The sequence below is a fragment of the Mastomys coucha genome, unplaced genomic scaffold, assembly GCF_008632895.1.
Source record: "Mastomys coucha isolate ucsf_1 unplaced genomic scaffold, UCSF_Mcou_1 pScaffold11, whole genome shotgun sequence".
NCBI classification, from domain to species: Eukaryota; Metazoa; Chordata; class Mammalia; order Rodentia; family Muridae; genus Mastomys; species Mastomys coucha.
In genome coordinates, this window is record NW_022196893.1 from 23,543,229 (window position 1) to 23,554,327 (window position 11,099).

General features: G+C 40.0%; 1 long non-coding RNA gene across 1 annotated transcript in view; it reads right to left on the bottom strand.

Annotated features, from left to right (window-relative positions):
- Positions 1–1,872: 1,872 nt before the first annotated feature.
- The window catches only part of LOC116078244, an 85,165-nt gene continuing 75,938 nt past the window's right edge, over positions 1,873–11,099 (bottom strand). The window contains exon 4 of the long non-coding RNA XR_004113466.1: positions 1,873–2,338. This is a non-coding gene — a long non-coding RNA (uncharacterized LOC116078244). The remainder of the gene's footprint in view (positions 2,339–11,099) is intronic.

Consider the following 11,099-nt stretch of genomic DNA (forward strand, 5'->3'; position numbering starts at 1 on the left):
ACCAAAAAAAAAAATAAAATAAAATAAAAAAAAAAAATACATAGGCATGTATCACATATTTATAAGTAAAAAAAATAGATGAAATAGTTCTCTCAACTAGTTACTATCCCACCATGATTAGCATACTATATTTCTACTGAAAATTCTGTTTCAATGATTTATTTATTTAATTATTTAAGGTTAGCAGAATACCCATGTATAACAATAAATACTTGTTGAATGAACAACTGAGTTTAACTAATTGTTTTTAATTAGTAGCTCTTGGATCATTACCTTGGTGTTTCTCGGAACTGACAAAGTTATCTGTTTTATTTTACTTTGTAATTTTGTTCTCACTGATTTGTGAATAGTTTATATGTTACACCTATGGATGCAGCGAGGTAGGTTTATCATTAGAGACAGGAAAGGAAACGCAGTATACTTTATTTGCATACTGCTAATTAATATTACAAATGAGTATTCTGTACTGCCAAGGCATGACAAAATTATGAGATACATTTTCAGTCAAATGAGGTCTGGATCCCAGGTACCACACTGATCATCATGGCCTGCCAGTGAACTTTTGTTAGCTGTAATGACAATACGTCTCCAGTTGTCATGTTACTACTGGCCGTGTTAGTGTTCTGTAGAACATATAGAGACATAAAATGTATACACGCATGGTGTTCTCTCTCTGTGTGGACCTTGTGTACCTAAGTGAGATTTCTGTGTCAATGTGACATCTACCAATGACGTTTACAGAATGATGTGGTCCCCAGGCTTCTCAGCATCTCCCTTTTGTCACCTGTACACAGCCCGCTTTTATCAAGTGTTGATCTCCTGATTGCCTTTGTTCAACCTTCCTCTTTGTTGGTGAAAAACTGGCAATGTGGGCTCAATGCTGGGTTTTGGTAATTTGCTTTGGTTCCATTTAACTTAAACAAATCTTTAAGCCCTGTTACTTCTCTCCTAAAGTGCCCCCAAGTCTGTGGAATCCATACCTCTCACCGTCTGCACGCACGTTGTATTCTTAGCAGACATACTGCTATGAATATTTTATACAACTTCTAAAATTAGTTCCATATTTCTGAGTGCCCCCCCCCAAACTGACAACTTCATCTTCCTTGCCTCGCCCCAGCAGTTAAAAAGACTAGCGTCAATTTCATATCCCGCTTGTTGAACTTTTGAATAAGCTAGCCAACAAATCCCTTCCAAGCCATTGAGAAGGTGATAAGACTCTTGGGACCCCCTGTAGGATGGCTTATATGAGAAACAATTACTTCAGGAATCAATCCTATCAATAACACCAAGAGAGGCAGGGGCTAGTAACTCTATATTACAGGAAGTTGGGCCTGCCTCTCTCAAATTGTGGAGCTGAAATCTGAGCACAAGGCTCTTGCATTTTGTACCCTATGTTTTCCCCTCTGCTTTGACTGTATTGAGAGGTTCTGCAAGCTCTGAAAAGTGTAGAACAATGTTTAACACATAAAGCTGCTCTTTCAAGTTTCCTTTATGTAAAAATAGATATTTATTGCTTGATTAGCAAGCAGTGCAACCTACTTATCCTGTGTTTGTTTGCTATGGCCTTGCCATGTTAACCCAGTTAGAGACACAGTTCCTCTGAGAGCATGGATTGCTGAGATGGGCAAGAGCTTTCTTTGCAAAGATTGGAGTTCAGTGACTCTCTGCGATCACCACGCGCACGTGCTTAGTCTGCTCATATAAAACTCTTCCTGCTCGCCTCAGCTTTACTCGCCTTCTTTCAAAAAATACTGCTTATGGCTCTATAAGCAAATGACCTGATAAAAACAAGGGTGGGTGAACGTTGATAGCTCTCATTCTCCCGTTCCTAAATGCTCCTTCGACTATAATAGCTAATGTTGCTGTGTCCCTCCGTACAGATTCAAGAGTCCCTCAATGTCAGTGTGACCTGTTACTGAGCCACCATAAGCTGTTTATTTCATAGTAATTATAACTTGTTTAAACTTGTGTACTCAGAGGCGTTGTCTTTGAGTCTCAATCGTGCTAAATTATACTGAAATAACCATCCTCAAATCCTTTTCAGCTTAATGTAGTAAAGGTACCCTTCCCTTCATGAAGAATTAGATCCGTGGCTATGAGCTCCTATGATTGACTTTTGTCAAAGACAACGGGAAGCGGTCTAGGCTGTCTGTTGCATGTGGCTCGGTTACACTGGTTCAACTTACTCGTGAACGTGCGGTGAGCAGCAAGAAGTGGAGAGCGGCCTTTAGAGCCCGGCAGCACTCTTGGTCAGGACTTCCTCCCGCATCTGCTGGCTGGAACATTTCACATCGGGGCACCCAAAGATGAGAAAATTGGCAATCACGGTGCTCGAGGCCTAGGAAAATAAAATAACATTAACACAGCACACAGACCCTGCCATGGAGGAAAAGTGTATGGACAAAAAGTGCATTTCTAATACACTTCTAAAATCAATTATGAGGGAAAATATAGGATGAGGTATAAACTTTTAGACCCCACCATACAGGGGGATAACCTGGCTTCATTTTTAGTACATAAAACTTAAGGTTGATCCCAGCACAATTAAAAAAGCCAACCTTCCTGGATGAGCATGAAGCACATTGGTAGGCTAACAGCTGCTCATTACTTACCACGCATGGTTTAAAGTGCAACCCTTGCGAAAATAAAATAAAATAAAGCTAAATGTTGACTTGGAGAAAGAAATGGTTATTTAAAATATATATATATATATGTGTGTGTGTGTGTGTGTGTGTGTGTGTAATTTTGCATTATATTCCTTCCATCTATAATAATTGTATTCTGGTTACACAAATTCTTTTTTTTAAAAAAAAAACTTTTATTGCATTATGATGAGAAAAGTTACATGATTTCAATTTATCTGAATTTGCTAACATTTAAGAACATATTTTAATTAAATAGAATTGTATCACATTCTTGTTTCCCTTTTGTACCACCACTCCTCCCAGAGACCCCCCCTTCAATACCTATGATATCTTTTTTGTCTTATTCTTTAAAATTTATAAAATATTATAACAATAAAAATAAGTATTATAAAAGTTGTTTGATATAAAACAACAATCAACACAGATTCTTTTCATTGGTTCAGGAAGGGACTTTAAATATGATTCTGTTTCCACCTACGCACCTCTGACAACAAGGCGCTCAGTCTTAGAACTACTGCCACGAATACCAGAAAACAGGTCCATAGTCGCACCTGGGTCAGAGGACAAAGCCTTCATATGAATAAACATCTAGAAAGCATTCATCAGGAGACAGACAAATAATATGAACTTAATTGAATTCAGTCAATAGCGATAGTGGATTTTTAATGAGTTTTCTCTAACTTCTTAATGCCTATCAAAATATAATGGCTTTTGTTATTTCTGAGCAGATTTCCCATGATGCACTACAAGGAGCAGAGAGTAGTGATGATAGTCCTACTGAGGGACCTGAAGTCATAGAAAAGCAGCACCAGAACTGTGACCAAAGGAGGCATGCCCAGGAAAGCATGGTTTCGGCTAGAATCCTTAAATATGGAGTTATTCCATCCAATGGGTTTAATCAATCAAGCTTCTGGATTGATTTGAGGTAGGCCAGGTTTCTAGTGACTAATTCCAGTTGACCAAATATCTCCAAGAAGAATCCATATGTTCAGAATGCAAGTTGATCTCTTTCTCCTTGCCTAACACTAATACTTAGAACTTGGACTAGTCATGGCCCTCCTAGTGAGTGGAGGTCTTTGATGCTGATCCTGTAACCACATTCCAGACTGCCCTAAAGGCCTGGTCATCTGTTCATCACACAGGTGCAACCTGTAAATGCCACAAAGAGGCAGAGACTCTCATCTGAGGGCAGCTCTACCATTCCATTTGTGATGCCCAGGACTAAAGAAGCTATGGAAAATGAACCAACATCTATAGCTTTCTTCCCTGAGGAAGATAAGATGTCTTACTAGAAAAAGAATCAAGTCCTAGAACCAAGTTAATTCAGAGTTAAATATCAACTTTATCAGCTATGTAGCTTCAACTGAATTATATAATACTCTGAGCCTGAAACTCCTCTTATATAAAAATGACCACCTACCCATATATTATAAAATGTGTATGAGATTTAAAATACTTCACTTCATAAAGACAGCTGACTTTTCAAATTAGGAAAAAATAAAAAGAGCCAATGGCTTTAACAATCATTTGAATAGATACACCAGGAATTGCCTTGATATGAGTATTGAACAGATTGTATTTGTTTTAATGCCTCCAGGGGAAAATTGAAGGAAGAAGACATCTCTCTGAATTTTCTGTGAGGACTGGATAGCTCAGGAACCCAGTTATTACTGGGTTGGTGTACCCAGTGCTTCCCGATGATTCAATACTCACCTCTAGTTGACTACTACCTCTCTGGAGGCCCGCAGAAGGCATGGTAGAAAGGGATGCTCAGCAAAGACTAGGAGACACAGAGCATCTGTACCTTACCCAGGTTGCACTTTGTACAATCACTGAGCCCTTCCCCACTCCTTCCTGGCTGCCACTCAGTGCCACAGCAGTTGTCCCTTACCTGAGAGAAATCAATCTAGCCCCTTCCTAAGGAAATGGTACAATGACAGTTAACATCTATACTTGTTACTTTAATATCTTCATAAGAATTATAAACTGTAAAATCTTATTTAAAATGTATTGAGTACTTACAGAGCAGGTACCATATAATGTTCTAAAAAACCTCCTTGGAGTAGGTTGTGATGCACCCAATTCACAGAGAAAAAAATGGAGGCACTTCAGCATATCTTAGTATGCAATTTGTTCAAAAGCAATTGTCCTAGTTTTTGTTTTTCCTTTTTTATTTTATTTTATGTATGTGGGTGTTTTGCCTGTGTAAATGTTTATATGCTCCATATATGCAGTGCTTATGGAAGTCAGAAGAGGGTGTTGAATACCCTGGAACTTGAGTTATAGTAGGTTGTGAGACTCTGCATAAGTTGTCATGTGGGTGCTGGGAATAGACCCCAAATCCTCTGGAAAAACAGCCAGAGTTCTTAACCTCTGAGCTGTCTTTCTAGCCCAACGTTGTAAATGTTTTTAAAAGGAAGTGTGAAGTCATCTAAATAACATCAAAGTCTAAAACAACAACTATTACTATTACAAAAACAACAAACTACCACCACCACCACCACCACCACCACTACTACTACTAACTACTACTACTACTACTAACTACTACTACTACTACTACTACTAACTACTACTACTACTACTACTACTACTACTAAGCACTAGTTCTGATGATGATGATGATGATGATGATGATGATGATGATGATGTGGCACATATTTGGGGCCAGAATGTGTGTGAAGTTAGACACCCAGTCACAATAATTGAGGCAGCGCTAATGTGCTGATTTGTAGTGAGGGCCATTTTCCAAGAAGACTGAGGTTAAGTTTGAAGATGTCAGGTTCAGGAATCACAGCAGATGAGTTATTTCATCAGATCCTCCAGGTAGAGAAACTTTAAAACCCAAAGCCAGAACTGGAAAGCTCATCTCTGGGCTCTGTATCCCCTCACCTACCTTGTTCTGTCATCTCCTACATTTACTTGATGTCATGTATGTAAATGATCAGATAGGAGACAAAGCAGATAGGGCAAACAAGAAGGCTGATCCTCACACCCGTCGCCCTGTGTCCTGCCTGCAGCTTTTCTGATTGTATTTTTAATCTTTATACAATGGCTATCTTTTAATGTGCCCACTCACTACATTTTACTGCATCAACACTGACATGCGTGTATGCCATGACCGACGTTATGATGATCAAGTAAGTGCAAAGGGTTCAGCAAGGAGAAAGAACGTATCTGCATCACCTAGGAACTCAGTATCTAGACTCTACGAGGCCTGAAATTGGAAGGGAGCTCAATGATAAGGAAGCTTGGAGGGGTTGGCTCATAGGCAAGAAAGAATCAGAAGAATAAGAAGGCAACAGTGGCTCGTTAGACCTTTAATACCTCTAACTGCTGCTGTGCGTGGACACAGAGCCTTATGGAAAAGAGATGGCTGGAGCCTGAAAGACTGGCTCCTGAGGAGAAGGAAGAAGAAAAGGAGGGACCGAGCAGTTCAGATTGACAATGACCAGTCCTTCATGTAGAGCAGGAGGCAGGAAGGCAGATTCCAACCCTCACTCAGTCACAGAGTGAGGCCGTGTTTTCACATAGAGCTTGACGAAGAGCCACAGTTATGGGGAAGGTGGTTGCAAGCATTGCTGACTACATAATTAGTAGGTTGTACACAGTCTCAGTAGAAATATCAGCTAATACATGGATCAGTCTGAAGCTCAAGAGAATTAAAATCCGGCATTTTTTTTTTTTTTGAGAAAGGTCTCACTATGTAGCCCCAGGTGGCCTGTAGCTTACTATATAGACCAAGTAGGACTATAACTCACAGAGATCCTCCTGCCTCTGCCTCCCAAGTACTGGGATTAAAGACATGGACCACCATTTCTAGCCCTAAATAGAAATTTAAATTTGTTATTTACTAGCAAATTTCCCATTTTTCTTAAAACCTCCAAATTTACCTACCTTAAGTAACTACATTTTGTTGTCCCTCAATATAGACATATACTCCAAATTCCCAAGTATTTCCTACCATAAAGTACTAAACAGGAAAGCACTATTCAGCCATTGGCATATATTAAGTACAGCAATATCCCACAGGCAGCCGAGTGGAGTGAAGTTGGGAAATTGCTTAGGCTTTATTCAATCTATTTTATGCAGTCATGCTTGAGGACGCAACATGGATCCTGGGAGTTAATTTTAGACTACACTTCTGGCCCTCGGGGAAATTTTCATATCGCAACATGCTCCAAGCATCACCAGAGTTTTTTCTCCTCAGCATCTACAGATGTGTTAGAATGAGAACTCTGCCCAAGAGACAAGCTGTGCAAGGTACTGGTGAGCTAGTCAAACCAGTCTGATTGCCTGAACCTGAATCCTGGCTCCTTACTTACTATTCACATGACCACACACTCGTGTCAAGAGGATTAGCTACCTCAAAGCATTTATATGAGAAAATTTGTGAGAGCAAGGAGAATTCAAGCAATAGAGTACTAAATCAATATTAGCCCGTATTTTCAAACTGGTCTGTTCAGTAATTACCCCTGTACTTTACTCAAGGTACTATTACTCAAAGTACTATGCAATAAATACTAGTTGAATAAAGGTAATCACTGAGCATTTCCTGGAACTTCTTTATAAATGTAAAATCAGTGATGATACTTCTCAGGATAAACTCTTTGCTGAAGAGTGCAGCATTGTCAAGAGATAATACTTGGCCTCTAACCAGTTCAGGAAAACAAGTACTAAGCTGGGCTAGACAGGCAGCTAATATATCCCTTCAAGAAGAGCGGTTGGGTTAGCTGTTCAATGAGTACATGACTTGCCTCATGTTGTCTCGGTTTCTGGTGCACTTGTGTTCACAATATTTGCTTATTATGCATGAGAGGAACAAAGCAGGCAACAGAGCTACTACTGTGACTGAAAATGGGTCCTTCCCATGACACTGTATTATACAAAGAGCCAGTAAACAAAACACAGAAATATAAACAGCAAGGATTCAGTAGCAAACGAGGTGATCGAAATGACAGTAACAGCTCAACAGGTAAATGTGAAGTGATGTAAGGGGAACCTCTGTTTATAATTAGAAAACATCACAAATGTATTTTTGAAGTCTAAATTGGATATCATCATTATCCTTATTCTATTGGCTGCTATGATAGAGATAGATAAATGTGTATTAGGTACAGTATATGCCAAATAAGCATAATGCATATCATTTATCTCTTACAACAACCACTGGCAAATGATATACATGTTTTAGAATAAGAAACATAGGAAAAACCATACTAATGGTAACCTAATGGGAATTCCTCTCACATTCCATCAGTAGAAACTGAAACAACACAAGGCGCGTTGACTGTAGAACCCATGGGCGTCCACGTGGACAGAGTCCTTCATAGCTCAAGAGCGCATGCTCATGCCTGCCCCTGTACTCAATCCTCACAACCACTTTAAATATTTAATTGGAATTTAAATATTATCTCGGAATGTGCATGTTGTATGAAAATACACAGGTAGTAATTACAAGGTTCAATTGGGAACTTACTGGTTCCCTTCGCAGTCTGTCTAGTAATGAGTCCACTCCCAGAGAGGTGGAGGCTGACGGAGCCCACTAATGACAGTGAGCACTGGCTGTAGGGACAAACTGACAATGGCCAACAGGTGAGCGCAGTGGGGAAAGGTTCAGTCTGCTGATGTCTCAGCCTTCAGCTGGGTTAGTGGACGACACATGGGAACTGTCATTGCCACAGCTTTCAAAACTCATGGTCATGGTCAATATCTCAGTGTTGTGACCAACACTACATTAAAGCCAAGTGCAGGGCTCTAAGGGACTCCTGGAGCTGGGAATTTTAGTATCAAATGATCTCTTCCTTCATGAATCTGGGACGATGACTGACGTATTTTACCTCTGAGATGTTGTGTAAGTGAAATGCAGCTTCCAAACCCTCCCAGCCATTCTCCATCAGACCGTAAGTGTTCATAAAATATATATGTAATAAATACATGAGTAACTATCACTTGGGCAAGAATGCTCATTTAAAGGAGGAAACACTTTTTCATGCAAGTCCACCAGAAACTTCTAAAGCACATGTGATCAGACTCTATTCATTCGTAGATATTTTTAAAGGCTCTAGAATTTATGTTTATAGAATCAAATTAAATATATTTTATGCTCATGATTCTTCAGTTCTTTAATGGTTTCAAAAAATAGTCCAATGGGAGGAATATCACCTGTCGATTAGGCATTATAATGCAAACCTAAATGTATACCTCTTTGCCAAATCCACATATGTCATCTTCCAATTCCATGTATTTATTCACTATGCATTGATTGAAAACCCAGAGTGTGAAAGGTATCCTGGTAAGAGTTTAAGAGCTTAAAGGACAATCATATATTATGGCTGCCATCATATATGTATGGTCCAGTAGGAGAAATAAAACAGGAATATTTATAGATGTGGTATGTGCTATCGTATTATGGCTGTGGACAAAATATATCGGGAACTTAAAATTGAAGATACTAGTTGATGAGGTCCCAGAGGAGACAGCAACAGACCTTGCCTAGGGTTTCAGTAGTTTATTTCAAAGAATGTACAGAAGCAATTAGCATCTGGGACAAAGAGGAGGTGATGTAGACTATACACTGAGGTGCAGCCTGCCTGAAACCCAAAGAAAGAAGTGACTTTCAAGTGCACAGTTAGGCCAGCACTGAACACTCCTGGATCTCGAGTTCTGCGCTCTAAAGCCAGCAAAGGTCCTGGCACACCTGGATAAGTTGCAGATCCCAGTGGTCATTCAGACGTGGTGCCAAAACACAGATTGCTCTGGGGGGTTACCTAATTAAATTCACTCCTGACCTATAAAAATCACTTCAGTACTCTAATGGAGAATGTGTGCCTTTTTAAACCATGGGCCACCTGGTTATTCCAGGTTAAATCTTGGCAGTTCTTCTTCCCTCCTTTTTTAATGTCAGGACTTTGGAGTTCTATCTTCTATTTCCTCTGTCGTCAGAAGAAGACAGATCAGTAAAACTCTAACTTCCTGTAAACGAGACAGCTCAGCAGCTAGCTATTTAGGCTAGCTATTTAATTCAACCACCGAGATTGTAACCGGAGCAGTGAATCGGGATCTCTTTACTCAAGTTGACCTTGAACAAGGCACAGTACCTCTGTGTTCCGGGTTCTCTGTGCCTGTGGAAGATCATAAGATGAGTGAACTTTAGAAACTGTATGTGTTTATAAAGTATTACTTTTAAGGATGAGAACTAGAATGGAAAAGTATAGCTCAAATGTTAATATATGAAAAGGCTTACATTTGGCAATGATGGAGAGAAAGACCAACCTCATCAGCAAAGAAATAGTGCTTCAACATAAAGTTAACAGCCAGGTTATCTACTGCGTATGGCAGCCGTGAGAGACTCAGGGGACCGTAGACTCAGAACAGCCACATGTGGCCCTTACTTCTCTTAGTAAGGACTGAAAACAGGGGGGCAGTTACCCCTCTTTGTCCATAAATGGTACATTCTGAGACCCCTAGTAGATACCTAAAACTTCTGTTGGTATGCATTATATTTATGCCTCTATCCAAACTATGGCACAGTTTAACTTATAATTTGGGCACAGTAAAAGAGTCATAACTAGAAAACATGACAGTTATAAAATTACACCATAAGCAAAGCTTCGAGAATGTTCTCTCTCAGAATGTCTTAACATTGCACGTTTGCCTCTGAAAGCATTTGTAGCTTCCCTCTGGCATATCTAAATTGTCAGCCTCACACACATTGGGCCATGGGAATGCCTGTAGATAAATTAAAGGCTGCTTGCCCCAAGTGACACAGTACTGCACAACTGGTCTGAGCAGGAAACAGTGACTAATTGAGGAGTGGTCATGTGGATGCACTGGAAAAACCAACTCATTGCCCAAGCCTGACAAAGGGAAAAGGCATAGGCCTTCACTGCACCATCCAGGAACATTTATCTCATTTATCCAGGAACTTGATACTTAGGTTTTGGGGCTTCAGTTGACCCAAAGCCAGCAAACCAAAGAAGGTAGAACCAAACACAGGAAGACTAGATATGAGGAGATTGTGTGTCGTGAGAAGATAGTCATTGACAGATTCTTGGTGAGTTGGTTTTCAAAACATATCACTGTGAAAATGAAAAACTAAAGAGCTAAAGTCCATCTGGTGACTAATTGCCTGGTAAGGCCACTACCGAGGTCAGAAGCTGTGACATTCCTAGCCCTGTTGTAACTCTCTGGTGTCCCTGCCTGGTTATGTAATCCTTCCTTAAAAACATCCCAACTACCAGGACTTGTTGGCACTCATTTTCTTAATTGTGTTTATAATTTTGTATAGCATTACTATTAAAGTCTCTCTTGATTACTAGTCTCTCTCTCTCTATGTCTGTCCCTAACTCTCTCTTTCTGTCTCTCTGTCTATCTGTGTCTTTCTTCTCTCCCCTCCCATCCCTTCTCCTCTCCTCTCCTCTCCTCTCCCCTCCCCTCCCCTCCCCTCCTCTC